Consider the following 21,876-nt stretch of genomic DNA (forward strand, 5'->3'; position numbering starts at 1 on the left):
GATGTTGAAGGGAGCGTGTTCCAGAGGGGTGGGTGATCACAGTGAAGCTCGTTCCTCCAGCTCTTTTTCTGGTGAATTTCAGGGTGATTAGCAAGGTGGCGGAGTAGGATAGCAGGTTGCGTAGATTGTACTTTTTCGAGATGCCAAATTAAACCTCCTAGTTGCAATACAGTACCGTTCATCATGTGTCAGGGGGGTAGGGGCACAATACTGCAGTCATCAAAGTTCTTGGTAGGGAAGAGGTTGCTGTCTGGCAGTGGCTTGTGACATGTTGTTGTAGACAATCTGGCAGTTACAGATGCAGACGGGCAGACCGTGGCTCTGATAGAACAGGTGTAGGACAGTGAGGAATTGCGACTAGCATCACCCGGATGGTGCATGCTGTGCGGACCAGTTGATGCCTGCCTGAGGGGCTCCATGAGGACAGAGTTAGTGCGGGTAGCAGGGTGTGTTCAGGGGCATATCATGGATTCTGTGTGATGTGGTAGAGAAGGTAGCCAAAAGCAGACAGGAAAAAACAGGGGCCTTAGACCCAGACCTTTGGCCAGGGCCAGGCTTCACTGCCTGGCTCAGCTGGGCTTGGTGATTTGTTCCTTTGGGCAACCAATCAGCTACCACTGTACTGCCAAGTGAATCTTTTGAAAGAAGGCAGGTCAGCAGGGAGAGGTGGTGGCAATCTTAAAGGTGGATTTGAATCCACTGTAGTTAAGGCATGGTATCAAGGTTTTGGAGGCTGGAGTGGCACACCCTGCTCAGCAAACTCCATTAAACACTGCTGGGGAGAGACAAGGGTCTTAGACCCAAGCCTTTCGATGGGGCTCGGCTTCACCTCCCATCTCAGCTGGGGTTGGTGATTTGTTCATTTGGACAACCAATCGGCTATCACTGTGTTGCCAACCTGTATTTATGCCAACTGATCTGACAGCACATTGTTAGAGGTGGCGTGTGACCCCCGGGCCCCCTGCATGCACACACACACGCTCGCACGCACGCATACAGGAATACACACAGAACACTTGTTGCTGGTACGGGGTCCCAGCTGCAACTGCTATTGGGACCTCCTTTATTAACCACGTGCATGCGTGGCCCAGAACGAGGCAAACGCATGCGCACAATGCGTATGCACTACGCTACATCCCTCCTTTTCCCCCAAACAATGAACAAGTCCAACATTAACAAATAACACACCCAACCCGGGAACACCGGAACAGTTCTCAACCTCCTAGGAGACCGGGTCCATGATAAAGTCCTGGAACCTCTGCGGGCGCTGTCGACCCTCACAGCTCGGGTACCTTCTGGACTCCTCTCGAGGTGGTCTTGGTGTCCCTGGGACATCAGGAGGTTCTTGGTCCCTCGGTGGTGGTCGCGGTCCAGGTCCTGGAGAGGACACCTCTGACAACTCCGGCGGCATGGGGGGTGGATCCGTGTGATTGTTCCTCTCACATTGGCTGCCGTGACCATGGACACCTTGACGTGGGTCACCCCTAGTGGCTGGGCCTCGTACGGGAGTGACAGCTTTCCCTCCGGCCTTCTGTTCCAGACCAAAACAGTGTCCCCTACCACAATCGTCTTCTCGGGCAGGTTCCTGCGGGCACTTTCCCTCTTGTTCTTGACCTCACGCTCTACACGTACACAGTTAGTGTCAATCACCCCCGGCAGCACCCCTCCACTTCCGGCAGTAGTCCCCTGGGGCACCGCTTGAATAGGGCCTCGGCCGGCGCTACCCCGGTAGACTGATGAGGGGTCGTGCGGTACTCTCGCAGGAATTCAAAGAGGTTTTGGCGTAATTCCCCTCCCCCATCCAACGAGATTCAGAAGACCTTATTGAGTGTCCGCATGAAGCGCTCAGCCTCACAATTCGCCCTGGGCCATAGTGGGGTGACCTTCTGGTGGGTGATCCCTCTTTCCTCACAGTACCTGGTGAACTGCTGCCCCTGGAATGGTGGTCCGTTGTCTGAACAAAGTTCAGTGGGGAACCCGTGGGGCGCAAACATCTTCTCCAGTGCCAGGATGGTGTGGTCGCTGGCTGTTGACTCTACCAGCTCCACCTTGGGATACCGTGACCATTGGTCTACCACAGCGAGAAAGTACAGTCCTCGGCCCGTGGATCCGAAGTCGGCGTGAACCATCCCCCACGGCTGTTCACTTCTTTCCATCGCTCTAATCAGTGGACCTCTTTCCACCGGACTGGCTGCATGGCATGGTACGCATGAGCGCACAAACTCGTCCACCCTTTCCTCCAGGTCCGGGAACCACACCATCAGTCTTAGGCGTGCCTTAATCTTAGCGGTTCCCTGGTGTCCCTTGTGGGCCAGCTGCAGCACTTTCCTCACCAAGGCTCGCAGGATGACGATTGGCGCCCTCTCAACAGAAGGCTGTCCTCCGCAACCGAGAGCTCATTGCACACTTTCCACAGTGCTTGGAGGTCTCTTTGGGCCCCGGTCTCCCTCCTGGCGTTGTTAGTGAGAACTTCTCTACATTCCCCGATGTCCATGGCTTCCTTAATGATCAGAAACATCTCATCTTCATTCAAAGCGTCCACAATCTCCTGGCGCACCAGGGCCACTGGCAGGGCAGCCTCCACAACGTTGTGCACCATCTTGATGCAGTCCACCACCTCGGCCATGTCACGGGGGTGCCCGGCCCCTGGATGTCTGGACAGGTAGTCCGCGGGTTATGGGTGCCCGGCCGATACTGCATCCTGACCCCATATTCTATCAGCGACAGCATCCACCTCTCGATGCATGGCGGTGGCTTAGAGGAGGCCCCAGCCAGGATTGGAAACAGCAGCTTGTGGTCTGTTATCACCACAACCAGTTTACCCAGAATGTAGATCCTGAAGTGCTTGCAGCCCCACAGTATGGCCAGGGCCTCCCGCTCAATCTGGGAGTACCATTTTTCTGTATCCGTGAGTGCCTTACTGGCATATGCAATTGGACGCATGAGCCCCTGAGAGTCTGCTTGCATGAGCACCGCACCCAACCCCACCGGGCTGGCATCCACAACTATCTCGGACTCCCTATCCGGGCTAAAGTACGCCATGGTTTCCTGGCCCGACAGAGCGTTTTTGATCTCGGCAAACGCCTTTTGTTCCTTCGCTGTCCATGCCCATGTGACATCGTTCCTCGTCAGGGCCCGCAAAGGCCCTGTTAGCGACGCCAGGTCGCGGATGAACCGTCCATAATAGTTCACCATGCAGAGGAAGCTTCTTATCTCAGCAGGTGACTTGAGTGGGGCCGCCTCACGAATGTCTCTCACCTTCTTTGGGTCGGACGATATGCCCCTGGCATGGAATATGAACCCGAAGAACTCTATCCGGTCCTTGAGGAAGTCATAATTCTTTCTGTGCAGGGTCATCCCCAAGCTTTTAAGTCTCTCCAAGGCACGTTCCAGTCTCTTCAGGTGTTCAGACTCTGACTGTGCGAAGACCAGGATGTCGTCCGACATTTTTATGACTCCTTGAGTCCCACCAGGGCTCCCGGGATGACGTTCTGGAAGACCTCTGCCGCTGACGAGACACCAAAACGGAGTCTTTTAAACTGATATAGCCCTTCATGGGTCATAAAGGTGGTAATGTACCACGACTCTGGGTGGAGTTCCAGCTGGTGGTACCCCAACCTCAGATCAAGCTTGGAGAAGACTTTTGCTCTTTGCAGCTCGCCCACTATATCGCCCAGTGTGGGTGTCAGGTGACGCTCCCTCTTAATGGCGGCATTTGGCAGTCTCATGTTCACGCAGATGGGGACAGCCCCTGGTTGCTTGGGCTTTGGTGCCACCACTATGGGTGAGACCCACGGAGTTGGACCCTCCAACCTCTCGATAATGTCCAAATCGATGAGTGACTGAAGCTCTTTCTCCACCTGTGCCCTCAGGTGGAACGCGATTCTTCGATGCTTGAGGGCCATCGGCCCTACAGACCCGTCAATGTGGAGTCTGATGGGGTCGCCCTTCAGCTTCCCTACCCCTTGACAGATGCTTTCTAACCGTTGCAACAGGCGATCAATGTCTGTGTGGTACACCGCCAGAGTGAAGTGCACAATGTCAAGGGCTTCAGAAGCAGCACAACTCAATAGGGAGTGCGGGCCTACACTCATCACAAAAAATCTCACCATGATCTTGTTCAGCCCGTGTGACACCGGGGCTACAAAGACTCCTTGAATCGGCAGCAGCGTATCCCCTCCAAAGGAGTACATCCGGGCTTTGGACTCCTCCAACTGGGGAGGGTCCGGGAGGGCCTCATAGTGTTTGGTGGCCAGCACACAGAACGATGCCCCTGTATCTGTCAGGACTGGGGTGGGCACATCGCCAATGTTCACCGTGCACGTCGGCTGCCTGCTCTGCCTTGACCCAGTGGCTATGCTCGAGATGAAAAAGATTTCCTCCTCTTCTTCCTCCTCAGCGATGTCCAGATCTTGCACGCCCTGCTTGATTGACGACACACCCCTCACTTGCCGGGCATTGCCCCCGACTGACCTCGCTGGCCCCCTCGCTGCCACCACTGGAGTTGAGGCCCTGCACACTCTCGTGTAGTGTCCCGGTGTGCCACACCATCCGCAGACTCTTGTCTTTGCAGGGCATTCCCCAGCATGCGGCAAGTCATATCCACAGTACGGACACGACTGGGGGTTTCCGGGTGTAGAAGGACTGTCTACTCTTCTGGGGGCACAGCGCGCCCTACCTGGGGCAGAGCGCCCGATGGCGAAAGCATCCTCTCCCTTTCCTGGGTGCATTGCTGCATCCATTTTCGCATCTCTGGACTCTGCCAGTTCATACGCTCTCCCAGTGCCAAGGATTTGCGGCTTCGTCAGGCCTGGCTCCCGAAGCACCTGCCTCCTCAGCTTTCCTGAGCTGCACCCCTGAATCAGCTGGTTCCTCACCATCTCCTCCTCTTTCACCCACCTTCTCGGTGCTTGCGCGGTGTCCATGCCGTGCACAGAACTGGTCCAAGGACTCCTCCCCTTGCTGCTTCTCCGCACACATCTCAAATCTGTCGAAATCGCCATTCGCCATGGGGAGGAAGTGGTCTTGGAGGGCCTATTTCACCGCATCATATGTGACCACCCACCTGAAGATTCAGCGAGTCATAAATCCTGTGGACCTCCGTGCCAGCTGAGCATACCATCATGGCCACCTTCGCATCATCATCCGTCTCTCCTGAGGCCCTGAAGAACATCTCTAGCTTCTTCACCCACAGTAGCCACTTCAGCCCCAGCTTGGATGGTGGGCTTGTGGTGGCGAATTCAGGCATGGGTGCCAAGGTACTGTGCAACCTGCGTGGAATTGGCACTTGGGCTTCCTCTTCTCCCTCCTCCTCACCCATGGTGGTGACTGGGTTGAGGGTATTGCCGGCGGGTCAGCATGGATTGCCAACACTGACCTTCAGGAGTCTAGTATGTTGTCTAGGCCCCAAAAGCTTGTAAGTGCTCGGAAGTGCGGCTGTTGGGCTGCAGACTCTGTTACTGCCACTCGGACACCCTGCTATCCTTTACTCTTCAGCCGGCGTCGTCGGCAAGCTGAAGCACTGCATTTTTTTCAACGCGCAAAATGCGCATTATCCTGGACTCTGGTGGACATTTGATTGGAGGGTATTTATGACTTTAACTTCCTCCTTTAAGTAACTTGACCGCGGGTTTACCGGGGGTCTCGCTAGCCCGCGCCGTTACTCACTCTGTTCTCTGCTTGATTCCAGCTCCGCCCACTGATCCTGCCGTCTGCCTGCCCACACGCCCACAGCCACTTCCACAAAAGCACAGGTGCTCGCGCAACTGGGGCGTGCATCCGGAAGTGCTCGGAAGTGCGGTTGTTGGGCTGTTAGGCTGGCGGCTGGTGTATGGGGTAGCTAATTGTGCCTACCATAAAATAAACCCTTGATGGTGTACTTTTGTGTGCTAATGGGGCTATAATTGCATATTGTGTGCTGTTTGGGCTATAACCATATAAACCATTAAATGGGGAAAGCCAAACTTCTGCTCCGCAAAGATGCGAGAGCAGACTTCTTTATTGCCGTAAGCACTAGAAGAGCGAGCCTTGCCCGCGCCGCAGCCTTACTGCTGCCTGAGGCCAATGAGGAAGAGGCCGAATTACTATAATGGTCAAAACAATGTTCACTGCTTGATAAGCATATGGAGGACAATATTGATCCCTCACAAGAGGCTGAATTTTTTAAATATGCACAAGAACGCTCCTTGCTCGATAAACTGAGTGAGGACAATATTGATCCTTCCCAACCGCTGTTTGGAGACAAAGATCCAGTGAACATTATGCAGGCCAAAGGGAAGGTACCTATTACAAGTAAAAATTATGAAAACTCCCCTTATGTAAATGACAACGAATTACAAGGCAATTTGAATTATGATAAGTTGTTGGATTTCTCTAATGGGACTACATTCAAAGGGGAGAAATCCACATGGATTAGTTCAGACCCTTCAGCCTCTGAATTTTCTGTAATGATGACTATTTTCAGCCGCCTGATTTTGTCGGAATTACGTAAGCAAACGGAATCTCTAGCCATTTTAGTCTCTGAAGTGAGAGATTTACCAGATAAAATGTCAGATTCACTGACAAACAGATTGAAGAATAATATGGAGGGGAAAGGGGAGCTTGGGACCTTGGGTCTCACAAAGGTACCTCCGACAGAAGAGAGAATTACTGTAGAAGCTTCCCAAGAACAGGCAGTCAATTCATTCAGGGTTGGTGATAGTACTTTACTGGCTGATATTGATCAAAGTACTCAGGCAACCAGAACAACTCCTAAAGGGTCGGAGAACGGGCTGCCAGAATTTTAATTATCTAAAAGACAGGAAAAAAAAATTGCAACGCAAAAAAAGAAAAACATTAATAAAAATGGAGGAATAGCTAAAATATATAGAAAGTTTTTGAGAGATGTTATCCGGGAGGAGGAGAATGAGGAATCTCCACCTAGGGTAAATAAACAACAACAAAGCAAAATTACAATAGAGGAGGATCCCCGGAAAGCCATTAAGGCTATGGATCAATCAACTCAAAGTGTCTATGTAGAAGGGGACAATCAACTATGGGAAGTAATGAAAAACAAAAATCATAGGGATGATTTATACGAAATCTTCAATGTAGCCCCTCCTCAGGAAAACATGGCGAGGCTCTTAAAGGGTAAAGAGGTGAACCATTCTTTATGAATGGACGGACCTATGACAAAAAGTCAGAAGAAGGGGTTGAATGAAATAGTCATCGACAAAGGGCCAGTCAGGAACATGGTTCCCATTTCAGTCAATACAGGCCTGGGCAGCAGGGATTGGAAAATCCCCCCTGAGAATGACCCTAAAAATAATCAGAACCTGGCCCTGGGTAATACTAGATTGTGTAATCAGTGTCTAGAAGTGGACATGGGGGGATCAACGTGGGTATGAGGGCCAACAATGAACCCAGTGTTCCCCCTTGGCCAATAGGGTCTCAACTAGGGACTTTGGCCAACAAGGGGTTAGATAATCCTACTGAACAAATGACAGGAAATGGGTATTCTAATGATAACCTTTCTGAAGTGATCACGGAAGGCAATGGTGTTACACCGAGGGGAAACCAGACACAGAAGGCTTATCAGAAAATGGAAGGGAAAGATAATGAGGACTTGAACGATGATGCCCTGTATCAATCCATCATCAGAGTGCTAAGCGATAAACATCCTCAGGAGGTATCTAAAATCGGGATTGAACAGCACCAGAACAATACGAGGGAGGGTACATATGAGGAATATTGCACTGGTAGGAGTGGAGATGGTCATGGAGTGGAAAAGGAGATCAAGGAGAGGGATCAGCTCCAGCCACATCAGACACTCGATATAAAAGATCCGGTAAGACCAGATCTACCAGGACTAGTCTTGACAACGCTATTTTGGGATCAGACCAATACCTCCCTTAACCGACCCTTCATACTGTCTCTTCTGGGACAGATCCCGAACTTAAGTTTGATCGAATCGTCTGATATTTATCTGGTTGATTATATACATAGGCAGAGGCTAGATTATGTCCGCCTAGTGATCCCCTCACCTTTGGTGAGAAACCTCATGATGAGTGACGCTGAGCAATTTCATCGTAGATGTTTTGATATTTTTGAATATGTCCAGACTCAACCCCACCCATCAGTATTAACACAAAACAACAACAGACCACAGAAGGTGGTCTTAACAGATAGGGAGGTGGGGGCAAGTGGTGAATCGACCGAGAATGAGGAGAAACAGGACTGAAGATGGCTTGCCCTGACGCTGCGAGAATCTATTGATACTCTCAAAAAATTAGGGAAGCCACTTTAGCAAATGAAAATCGTATCCTGAAACTTCTTAGTTGGAACTCAAGAGGTTCGGTTAATCACCTACATAACATCACCTTAATGAGGGAACTGGCGCAATATGATCTTCTTTTTATTCAAGAAACTTGGTCTAGGGTGCCTTTATGTTGGGAGGATTTTACGGTATGTTCACTGTGTGCACAAGGGGGAGTTAGAGGTCGTCCGAAAAGAGGCCTCTTAATTGCTGTAAAAAATCATTTCAATCCCAAAAATATGGGTGAATGGGCATTTGCTTATCATTTTTTGGCTGTGGGTTTCACACTATTGTGCAATAATAGGGACAAACCCTTTTTGCTAGTCAATATATATTGGAATCCGGCTGAACATTCAGACAGGCAATTATGGTTGGAATTATGCAATTTAGGGTCCCTATTGGAGAACTGGTTGCTTGTAAATGCAGGGGGTCAGATTGTGATCACCGGTGATCTTAACGCAGTGATTCATGAGGACTCTTTAATCGGGGATGTTCTGATTAGCAACTTGGAGGAAAATTCGCAAATAGTTGGTAAGCCTAAGTGCAGGGGAAGAATTTGGTCTCACTTTTCTGACGTTTGGGGTTTGGAAATACTTGTAAATCTTCTGCCAACCTGGAAAGCTAGAGGTTATCACTCAATAATTGACTATATTATATGTTCAAGGGAGGTGTTTAACCGTTCAGGTAAATTTGACATTATCGAGACCACCTTTAGTGATCATTGTATGCTAGCGTTGGATATAGGCATATTTGTACCAATTGAGCCAAAAATTGTGTTTAATCATAATCTGAAAGTTAATTGCACAGGGAATAGAATTACATGGACAGGGAAAAAAACTAGTCGATTTACTGCGTCCATGATAAACGACCTGGAGAACTTTTCTGATCAGCAGAGGAATAAGACGTATTCGGTCTTTAAATTCACAGATGATATTTGTCGCTCAGTGTCATAACCTGGGGATTTAACTGACACGGCTAATTAGAATCAACATCATCGAATAATTAGATGCCAGAGAGATGGGGAAACTATGCTAACATCCCTAAGAGGTCCGAACTCAAGACATTTTTGGCATATAATTAATAACTTGGACAAACCTCAGAAAGAGTTACTTCTGAACCCCATCAATGAATCAATGTTGCAGGGCCACTTTTCCAATCTGTACCATGTTAATAATGATAAGGCATCGGTAACATGGAAGCATGAACCGAAATGGCTGTTGAACTTAACCACGTGGGACATAAAAAATGTAATTGTAAAATCTAAAAACTCGGGGGCACCTGGCCCAAATAATTTGTCTAATAAAATCTTTAAGTGTGACCCCGATCTATGGGCAAAAATACTCTCCCTTTTGTTTACTAACACTATCAACTAAATCCATCCCGTTGTCGTAGAGGGTTTCAATTATTATCCCTATATTTAAAAAGGGCTCTCGATTATGTCCTACGAGCAACAGGCCAATAGCCATCGCCGACCCAGAATCCAAATTGTTCTCATCACTGGTTCTAAGAGACATCCAGAAATGGATAGATGAAAAACAGATCTTGGATATGAGACAATTCGGCTTTAGGAAAAACATGGGGACTGAATGTGGGGGGTTGATTTTGTACTGTCTGAGAGCTGAAGCAATGAAGAAGGTGGATACTTCGGTCTTCGTCACTTCAATGGACCTGAGTTCCGCTTTCGATTTGGTGGACAAGAACATTTTGTGGAAAAGACTCAGAGCATTAAACATGCCAGCAATCCTGTTAGACATAGTAAGGGCAATTTACTCTCAGACTGGTGTGAAATCAAATTAGATTCCGCGGGCACTATTTCTGTGGAATTTACCATACATAATGGTCTGCGCCAAGGTTGTAGATTGGCACCCACAATCTTCAACCTTTATGTTAGTGGCGCGAACCAGGCTCTCTTAATTAAGGGCCTAGTGCCCCCTAGACTTTTGAATACGCGTCTTGCCTGGCTAGCATACGCGGAAGACTTTCTCCTTATAGACAGCACTAAGGTAGGAGTTCAAAGAATGGTTACAGCCTTTGAGGAGTTCATTGCTTCGATAGCACTAAAGATTAATCCGGATAAAACAGTGATAGTCCGCCTAGGTAGGAAGAACAAGAAGTCAAATATGTTATCTTGGTTATCTGGTACTACTCGACTTAAAGCACACTCGGAGTTTAAATACATTGGCTTTGTAATCGCTGGTGCTCACTTCAGACCCCTGCTTAGGACACAATTGAAACTCAAGGCTGATATTGCCATTCGCCAAATGCGTGCCCTAGATTCCAAATTTGGGACATTTTCAATGACCCCTTTGAGGGAATACCACACAAAAAAAGTTATTCCCCGCTTAATATACGGAGCGGAATTTCAATCCGCAATCTGTGAAGGAGAGTGGTCTTTCATAGAAAGCTTTATTTGGAAATCAGTTTTGTACTCTTTACCGAAATGTATTCCGTATCTCCTTATAAAGTATGAATTGGGGCTAAATTCTCTTCAGGCATTGGTGACTTGGAAAAGAATGATGCTATGGAGGAAATGCAACTCCTTAGAGACCAACTCACTGTATGCTCAGGCAGGTCTGGACATAGGAAACCCAGTCATTGCTGTACTGAATGAAGAAATCTTAAAAAGTCTGAAGCTCTTGGGTATGTCAGCCATCTCTCTTAAGAACAACCCCTCTAGGGTGAAAGAAAGTGTTTTGGGTTTTGATTGGATGTACACAAAAAATGCTATTTTGAATACAAAACTGTATCAACAAGTGTGTGCTCTAAACAAATGGTTCCCAGTTATGGAAAGTTACTTAATTAAGTACCCAAACAAAACAATTCGAAATGATTTTATGCGTTTTAGATTCAATGTAATTCCTACTAATCAGATTAATTCAATCAGATCAACTGTACAAGGAGCTTGGTCATGGTGCAGATTCTGTTTTATGGAAGGTATGGTTGAGGACCTGAAACATATACTTTTGGTCTGTCCGGCCCTTAGGGAAAATAGACTTCTATACTTTGGTCAATATGTTCATAAAACGGCAGATGTGGACAGAGAATTTATCTGGTACAAAATGCTACACAATAGTAAAGGCAATTTAAAAATCAGGGTCGCAACATTTCTGAGAAATATTTGTGCTTTGTTTTAAGGTTCAATATTGTATAGAATTTTCCTACCGTTAATTCTTGCTTATCTGTGTTTAGGTTTTATTATGTATTATGTATGAGGATTAATTTGGATTTTGATTATGTGATCTTGTGAAATTATGTAATGAAAAACTATTTTTATTAATTTTGTAAAGGTTTTCAGAAACCAAAACAAATAAAGGAAAAAAAAAAAACGCTTTGGATGAAGGCGTGGTGGGCCTGCAGCAGGTGTAAGAGGCGCCTTCCGCCTTATCTTCGTTTCATAATGATGAGCCATTGCCCTTATCACAAAAGGGCCATGGAGTGTCCAAAAATTCTCTAAGGATGATCCGGATCACAGCCGGCGCAAGAGCACCCATGTGGGCCGCAACCGCTGATCCGCGTGTGTCCCAAGATGGCGACCGTCCGCCTGCGTATGTTCACGACCATGTGGGGAAAGAACACACTATCTCCAACTCAGCAGCAGCCGGAGCAATGTTGCGTTTCCCACCGTCACTGTTCCTCGTCGCCAGTGTTAGAGGTGGCGTGTGATCCCCAGGCCCCCCGAATGAACACACACGCTCGCATGCATGTATACAGGAATACACATGGGACGCGTGTTTCTGGTACGGGGTCCTGGCTACAACTGCCGTCGGGACCTCCTTTATTAAACACGTGCATGCGCGGCCCAGAACGAGGCTCGCGCATGCACACAATGTGTATGCACTACGCAACATCCATCACATCTGGCGTGCAACTGTGAAATAGGCTGCTCCTCCCCTGAGGTATCTTCTAACTGAGACACCGTTTCACGCATCTCTGTCAGTTGTCTGTGTAACTCTGCAATGACCTCAGCATCTTTCTGTTTCATATTAATCATCCTTTGAAGAATAAACAATGTTTCTGTGCCTAAACGGATTACGTGATCCTGCTGGGTATTTCGGTCATGTAAGTTAAAATACCTAGTTCAAAAAGAATGTAACACTGTGCCTTCTCCAAACCACTGATCAGGGCACTTTCTGATACTAACCGTTCTCACCCGACATTAATAGTCTGATGTCCAGATGTCCAGGTAGCCAGAGAAAAGAATTTAGCTTCAGCATAGTAACACAAATCTGTCACTTTAACTTTTACCATTTCTGCTTGCCTTATTATTATGGTATTTATTGAGCGTGGACCTTGCACTGAGAAGCAACTTTATAGAGGTATAAAACAATACAAATACATAACGCAGTACTTTACATAGGTATACAACCGTAAAGATGCCTAACAGAGCACTTTTCAGAGGTAAAAACAGAACAGATATACAGTGGGGGATGAGATAAAGAAGGGCACAGAGGATGGGTACAGCTTTACCAGATGGCAGGTGGATTCTACTGACCCAGGTGGTACAAGGGGTGATATGATGGCCTAGGTGTTGAGGCAATGAGATTCCTTGAAGAGGTGGGTTTGAGTTCTTTTCTGAATTGTAGGAGCATAGGGGCGAGTCTGATGCTGACAGGGAGGAGGTTCCATAGTCTTGTGGCCTAAGTGGGGAAGGCTTGTTTTCTGGTACTTTCCTTTTTGCAGTGGCGGAATTCAAGTCTGGCTGGCTTCTGGTGGTGCATTGTTCACTAGAGATGCTGAGTTTCTCTGCAAGGAAGCTTGGTGACTTGAGGGTGACTGCCGTATAGATTATGCAACAAGACTTGAAGGTGATTTGTGCATGCAGTGGGAGCCAGTGAAGGTTAATGAGGGTCGGGTGATGTGGTTGTAGTTGCACCAACCATTGGTGAGGCATGCACCTGTGTGTAGGACACTTCTCCAGGGCATAAGGGAGGATGACAGGAGGCCTTTCAGGAGTGCCTTGCCTCCATTCAGGTGGGAATAGACCAGTTCTTGAACGGTGGATCAAAATGGTCCAGAGGGAGGAAGGGCTTGAATTTTCACATGGGCGAAAGCTGACACCAACCTGTCTGTGGTTTCTTAGCTATGTGTGTCTTGAAGGAGAGGTGTTTGTCAATGTGGAACCCAAGGGACTTGGCGCAGGAGGTGAGCTCTGGTGTGAATCCCTCAGAGTTCATGGTTGATAGCCGGGTCTGTATGTCTGGGTGTGCAGTGTTGTTGGTGAAGAGTATGATTTTGGTCTTGAAGGGGTTGAGCTTCAAGTATGCACTGGATATCCAAGACTGGATCAGGGGGAAGCAGGTTTTGATCCTAAGGATGTCCTTGATGAAGACGATTTTGAGGTGTAGCTGTATGTCATTGACGTATGAGTGGATGTGGATGTTGTGTGTAGCTAGGAGGGCTCCCAGCAGCTATATGCATAAATAGAAGATCCCTGGGGGGAGGATGGAACCCTCTGGGACTCCACAGGTGATGGGTAACATTGGTGATATTAAGGAGTCCATCTGAACAAACTGCTGGCGTTTGGCGTGGTAGGACTTGAACCAACATAGGACAATGTTGTTGATCACGCTGCACCAATGTAGGGTGTCCGTAAGTGCCTTGTTGTCTAAGTGCATGGCGTGCTAAAACTATTTAATACACAGCACTATTCACCAAAACAATTTAAAGTGTGCCCAGCACAGCCCACTAGGGCAGTTGTAATATGCCACACCTAACAAATGCACTTAACTTAAGCTGTTCCCGGCCAATATACCACATGTGTTTGATATATTCCCTGCCACTTTCCTTTCTCCACAATTCTTACCACAGGCAAGGGTATACACCAGTAGGCTTTGTACTGCACCAGGCACACAACATGTTCTGGAACATTATACAGTATGCATTGGACATTAGATAGACTGCACAATAAAACCAGACACAACAAAAACAATCACATATTTTCACATTTCTGCACTTACACTTGTTTATGTTCATTCATCAAAGAAGAATGCACATGTAGACAATCAAAAAATCTCCAAACTGATACAGTGGTGAGCATAGAAACCTTGGAGGCAATCTTTGGCAATGAAGACAAATAAAAGGTAAACCACTTTGTACTTTGGTTCAATACATCCCAGAGACCCCAGCTAGTACTTCAGCTATGAAAGCAAATGCATTATAGATACAGTTCAATTTTTATTTACCTGCTTGCCTTAGCCCTAAGGTTGGGCTATTGTGGGATTAAATATTATGGCCTCTCCTGCATAACAGACCAACCCCAATAACCAATTTTGATTCAGGCAACTACATTCATCTCTGGGTACCTTAGAAATCAAGCGAGTTATGCCTTTTGGATCAGCTTGACACCTTGCCAGATTACCCCTGCAAGAGATTCCCAGCTAATTGTATTCTCATTAATATTCCCTCTTTTTCACTTGAGACTTTGGTGAGCCCAGCCCTTCAGGCCTGTCTGCAGTTCGGATTCTACTCGGCAGCTGCCCTACCTTCCTTCCAGGTGACAGGATGCCAGGACACTGCGCAGCTCAGAACTTTGTTTTGCTACCAGCTCCCCAGATACAGTCAGCTCAAAGATGGCTCCCATCAAGTTACAAGGCCTGTCTTTCGATTGTGCTCAAAGCAACACACCAAACAAGCCAGCTCAGTTTTCTCACTCCTTGTAAATAGAGGTAGCTAAAAGCTGTCTGGTAAGCCCCAAATTTCTATCAAGATCCAACAATCAACAGCCCCTGGCCTTTCTGGAAATTATAGTTTGTTTAAGCTCTTCCCAATTTTAAAGGTTTCCAGCCAAAGCCCAGCCACAGACTCTATAACAGCCTGAAACAGGAACAGCCCAAACCCTCGTCCAAATAGAAAACCCTCTTTCCAGCTGACAGCCCATTATAAAACCTTCTCCAGAATCATCCCTTTCTCCTATATCGGCAGCTGTTACCTCCTTCAAACGCCATCCCCTTTCTTGCATCAATCCTAACTTCAAAACATGACAGAGCCTTTGAGATTCTTCCAGCCCTTCTTGCATCCATCTCATGTAATTTTCCAGCCCAGGCCTAAGCAACCTTTCGACAGCTTTTGGCAAATCTCCCGATAATCTAACATATTCCTTCCTTTCTCTTTTCCGCTCCAAACAATGGGCATTTCTCTTCACAATCCCTTTTTTTGCAGCCTCACAGCACAAGCTCTGAATCTCACCTGCAAATGCCGGGAAAGTAGGGTTGTATGGCAGCGGCATATAGACAAGTAGGAATGTTAGATTGGTTTGGTGATCTAAGGCTAAGTGTAAGAGGTGTGATTTGCAGTTTTGGATGTTTAGCGGTGGTGCCTTTGTTGTCTTTAGCTAGTCCTTTTATGCAACAGCAAGACCTCCTTCTCTTTTTCCTTCTCGGTTGGCTTGTTTAAGTTTGAAGTTGTTTAGTAGGGCAAGTGTGTGCTGTTACCTTGAAGTTTTGAGTTAGCCAGGCCTTGATGAGGAACAGTTTGTATATTTCTGTTGTGTGTTTTGATTTATTTTTCCATCAGATTGTGCTTCAGTTCTATTGTTTCTGTTTCTTCGTTGAGTAGGTCAAAAAGGCTGAGTTTTCGGCAGATGCTTTCCAAACACATCAAAAATGTAGTTGTCACCAAATCCTTTTGAGCTTAAGATTTTGGGCCTCATTCCAAGTATGGCTATTTGCGCCATGACTACCTCCCATACCGGGTCCGGGTCCGTCCTGGTTCAATGGGGACTTACCGATCCATTCCGACCCTGGAGGGACCGGTAAGTCCCCATTGAAAAATCCATTCCACATTCTCATTTGAGCCCCTATAGGGCTCAATGGGAATGGGGAAGCAGCTAATAACGGTACCGCAATTTGCGGTACCATTATTAGCTCTCTGGTCCCTTAGCGGCTCCCGCTAAGGGACTTCGGAATAGGGCGCAAAGGGATTACCGGCACCGATGTCCTTAACGCTGCCTGGTATCCCTTTGCGCCCACCTCGTAATGAGGCCCTTTGTCTTTCAGTTCTCACAGCCTGACAGGAATGTACTCTGCATCTGACCTATTGTAATTGTAATCTCAAATGAAATAATACACACATATCGTCATTCCCAGAATTGTGAAGACTGTAAATATTGTCTCCGTGGAATGATTATACATGAGAGGAGAAGAGGATTACATTTACTTCTGTTTGTGCATTTTCTGAAGACATAACTTCCACTGGTCAGTTTCAGACCAGTTTTACAACCTGCTTTTACTACTATGCGAGTTACACAAAATAAAAATTATCCCTGCACAAGTGAGACACCAGGTCACTTACACTGAATTCAAGGCATCCAAAGATGTTGTTCAGGTTTTAAAACACATAGTGCTAGCTAAAATTTGTATTTCTTGGAAAAACATGTCATGGTTTTAGGCCCCGTTATCTTAATTTGTTTTTAAAAAGTTTCACAAAATGTTTACATAGTTTCGCCCACTTAACACGTTTATTTGAATGTCAAATGCAAAATTATTAATGTCTGGATCTGGCAATTTCACATTTGGAACATCGAACTTTGCATTAATTATTGTGAACATTGGCCCTGATTCCGAACGCTTTCGTCACTATAAACAATATTTCTCATTTAAGAAATGTCTCTGAAGAATTTCGTTTTTAAATTCCAGAATTTAAGTGACAACTCTTTCAGTAGAGACTACAGTTCTGGCCTGCTACCTTTAATGTTTTACATTAAGACACATGAATGTTCACAATCTTACACAATAGTTGTCAAATACACCCCTCTCTGGCACCAGGTATTCATTGCAGAACATTTGCTGATGTCCCTTTGAAGTACTCATTTGTATTACTTGCTAAATGTGACTGTTCTCCTGCATGCTCAAATGGTGCCATTATCTTCCACGTGACTAATCTCTGGACTTCTTTGTTACTCATCCTTGCTGTTTCACCTAGCCAAGTCCCCTTCAGCTGAGTGATGCAAGGACAGGAGAGGTCCTCCTTTGAAGTCACAGCCAGATTTCCAGCCTTACCTACATATCCCTGCAAACATCTACAACTCGAGAATTGAAAACACAGCTTCAAACTTGACCCCAGCATTCCCCTAATGCTATCATTGTGCTGTTTTGCTGGTACTGTTGGAAGATTTTAGTTGAAGATGAATTGCTGTCAATGAATATGGAGACAGCACTCATAAGAGATCACCATTTTTGCTTGAGTGCTTGAGGGGTGTGAGAAAGCACCCTCTGGGGATTTTCCAGTACCTGTTATAGGTACTGGTGGAGCCTTCATCCAGATAAATGTTTTAAGTAAAGAACGAATACTCAATTTCCGCATTTAAATAAATACATTGTAAGCTTAGTCATATTTTGTTCACATGTTCCTGAATCTTATTTTCCTTTACATTCTAGCCCTTTTCAGCATCAAAGGGATTTTCAGTCGCAGAGTGATCTGCAATCTGTGAGCACACGCATGCGTTGTAGATAATTGGTTTCCATGTAATTCCAGGGACGTTTATGGAACAGACACTACTTGTCGCTTGCTTTTTTTTCATGTGAGTTAGGATGCCTCCCATACATTCATTAACCAATTAGAGGCAACATTTTGTGAAAATGAACCTGATTGATAAGAATTTGTGCGCTCCCATGTCTCTTACATAGATGGAGGACATATGACAGCATTGCCTGTAACTGCACTTAGTAGGCTGATGCAAGACAATAATGGCAATATATGTATGTTCTTATTTGTAATTGGTCAATTGAACAATGTGCCTTGATTTTATAGTAATATCCTTGATATTGAATTGCAATAACTGGATATTGGGAGAACAACCAGAACAATTGTTGGAGTTACTCAAAATAAAAGGCCAATTGCAATAACTGGATATTGGGAGAACAACCAGAACAATTGTTGGAGGTACTCAAAATACAAGGCCAATAGCAGGCATGCTGTGGAAGAACATTGCCATTTAACACACAGGGGTTCCTTAGCCAATGCTGATTGCACATGCCCATATGCGAACGTACCTAGGCATGTGTGGCCTGAAATTGGGCAAAGGCCTTATCTATATGAGTGCAGTATGTGATCATATAATGCAGCTTCTCTCTGTATGAGTTTTCTCTCTCACTGGCCTGATCCCTTGTGTTGCTTCCATTTATGTTTCTTTCCATGCAGCATACCGTGCACTCACTCCCTATAATTGGCCGATGTGGTAGACAATACTGGAATGTTCTCATCATCTGGTTGAGTTATGCTATGTTAATGTGATTTATTTTGCACACCACTGCCATTTTCATGGTCTCCTAGCACTCTGTTGGATCTGAAAAGAAAGAGGGGGATGTGGAGGTATGTCAGTCGGAGGAGAGGGAATGGGTGATTGTGCTGTCCTTTTGATAGTTTCAGTTCAGAAAAACTGGTCACTGTGGGTTGGGTTAGCTTTTAGGTGCTATGGGTTGGTGGGGCGTTTGGGTGCGGGAGAGCATTTTGCTGAATGATTTGAGAGTTGGTGTTGTGGTAGTCATGTGTGGATGTTGTATTTGGCATGTGCATTGTGTTTGCAAGAATATGGAGAGTTGTGGTAAATATATCACAGTGGTACAGTGTCACATTGGCACATTGTCACAACAGGACAGTCTACGTGTGGCAAAACTATCAGTGTGGAAGAACCATCAGTATAGCAGACTATCACAGTGCCAGAACAAACAGTGTGGTATAATATCGGTCAAGCAAAGTATTGCAGTGGTAGTAACTCTCTATTATGCAATCCCCTTACCTATACATTGGGTAAGTGGACATATGTATGCACTATCTGACAGATTGAGTGAATAGCTTTACATATGTTGTAATACCTTCCATGTATACATTTAAAGCCACATACTGGGCATAATGTGCCAGTACTTGGTCCAATGTTGGATATTCATCGAAAAATGACACAACATGCCATAAAATAACTATAACTAGGTGTAATATCCCCACTAGGTTGATGATGACACTTGAGCTTTAGGAATGTCCCCACCGCTTTTGATCAATATTTAAACCTCTTAAGTGCCAATGACGAGATTGCTCGTCCTTTGTGCATAGACTTACATAATAGCCTGGCACTTAAGACATGCAAACATTATCATGGGAACAAATCAGCACACTTTTTAAATCGAAGCAAAACTTGTTGTTAATAATGGATGTTGCAGTACACTTTGGGGACGTAGTAGGACCAATAACTCAAGGTACTTTAAGGACAACGTTCATATGTCTTTTTTTAATGTAAAAGTATTTTCAAAATAAATCAATTTTAATCAATCAAAGTGCCTGTATGTGCTTTGTTTTGTGCATGTGCATAACCTCACAGCAGCACGGACATTTGGTCTAAAATAAAAACAAAACATGAATTGCTTAAACACGCTTAAACAATAAATATAGGACCAACTCGTGTTCCAGCATGCCATGCTTCAACCTGTGTCTCCCATGTTGCTATTACTGAAAGAATGGTATGCTGGGAAATATTAACCCAAACGAGGTGGGTGAAAAATGAAACTAAAGCGCTAATACACATAGGGCCTCATTATAAGTTTGCCGGTCTGGGAACTACGGTACCAGTAAGCTTGCCGGTACCGTTGTTCCCAGACTGGCAAACTAAGAGTTGTGCTCGCAGGAGCCTCGGTTCGCAGACCTAATGTTAGATTGCATCATGCCCCGTAATTGCACTGCACAAGCAAAAACAACTTCAAATTAAAACAGTGAAATCACAATCAAAATGAACAAACAAGCAAGCAAACATAGTAAAAGTGCTGTTATGAGTAGTCAGCACATCAATTCATATAAAAGGTGTTGAAAGAGATTTTAGTAGCTTCTGGATCCACTTTCTATAAACGACTAAACCTGTGTACTATCAAAAAGTCAGTTTACTAGATTGCTGACACAAGTGTCAAAAGTGCCTCATAGTAGGCCACCATCCTACTATAAATTAAAACAAATAGCTACACAAAACTGGGATATATGGCCAGTGTAGTATAGAATAGCCTTGAAAGAGAAAAGAGATTTCTAATTGTGCTGACAGTGATTAATGTCATTATTATACATGATGTTAGCGGATACTTGACAATCAAGGGCACTTCCACATAGTAACACTGATGTGTGACCAGTGTTCTCACCCCTCGTTTAGGATTGTGATATTCTGAGTAAAATAATAAATGGAACACATGCAAGAAAAACAGATGTCAAACAATTACATTTTCATAGTAAGTACCATATTATGAGCATTTTATCAGCACTTAGAAAAAACTGTTACATCAAATATAAGTGAACAGAAGCAGTGATGCAAGAACATAAATTAGAACATTAGAAATACAGATGCACTCAAAACAAACACGAGAAAACACATTTGAGCACTGTGATTAAAATGCTCATGTTGCTTCTCCTGGTTGCCAATGGTGAACAACAGCCAGTAGGCCAGTGTGCTCATGATTTTTGTCCCCACAATACTTATACATTATTATCCATGTGGAGACCAGTTCAGCAGGAGTCCAAGTGTGTATGAAGCATTGGTCCCTTCTTGCTCAATGCTAATGCACATTCCCTAACTCAGGGTTGATGATCAATACATATGTGCAGCCCTGTCCCCTTCTCATGGGCAGGTATTTTGTCGTTGGGAAATTGTGCCCCGTTGTGATCACATTCGATGTCCCAGTTTGTGTGTATTTGTTTGTCTGGCATGTTTAAGATGCTGGTTTGGCAGTGGGACCACTCTGCAGCCATGCTATAGATACAATATCAACTTTGATGGTGTTGCTGAGCTGATTTTGAATACTAGAATGCTGAATGCCCTGCTCTGCATACTCACTAATGTTGGTGTCCCATTTCCTGTGCTGGCCCATGTCACACAGCATGTTTGCTAAACTGACCTTCTGTTTGGGTTGCTCTGAGCTACAACAGATCCCCATGCTCTCTCTCCTGGGCAGGTTGCTTGTTCATTCTTTCACTGCTAGGAATGCCGAATGTTGATGCCCTGCAGGACAGGAAAGAGACTGGCCAGCAGTGTGCAGTACAGGCATGGGGCATGAAAATAGGTGGTAATCCTTTCATGCAAGCAGACACAACTAGAATGGGCAGGTATTGAAACCCTCCCAACTCCCTCGCCCCACCCATGAGGCAAGACTACCTCTGGTGAACCATGGTATGCTTCCAACCCCAAGTTGAGAAGAGCTCCATCCCATATTCAGAGGGACCACATCACGCACATCCACTCTTTCTTCTGAGTGTCCCTTTTCATTTATGCTTTTGGCTGACTGAGGATACTGGAAGTGGTAATCTACATTGCTTAGTTTTGGTTAGAACCAGCCCAGTCTTTCATAATTTGGAGGGCCAGGAAACATCTTAAAATGGGAAGATTGGTGTCCTTGTTGCAGGTAATTCATGCTACGGGAGGATGGCCTGTCATTAATTTTAATGTTTTGACTGTTAGCTAATATTGCAAGCTGTGATAGGTCCAAATTATTTCCAGATGTTCCATTTCGACCATAATTATCCTCAATAGGTAAGGTTTCAAGCTGGTTAATAAAAGCAGCTTGTTATCCCCCGTCCTGAGTCTGTAAAAGTACTGGGCAATGCTGCATGGGCATCCCACA

The sequence above is a fragment of the Ambystoma mexicanum genome, chromosome 10 (assembly GCF_040938575.1).
Source record: "Ambystoma mexicanum isolate Mex_15411 chromosome 10, UKY_AmexF1_1, whole genome shotgun sequence".
Lineage (NCBI taxonomy): Eukaryota > Metazoa > Chordata > Amphibia > Caudata > Ambystomatidae > Ambystoma > Ambystoma mexicanum.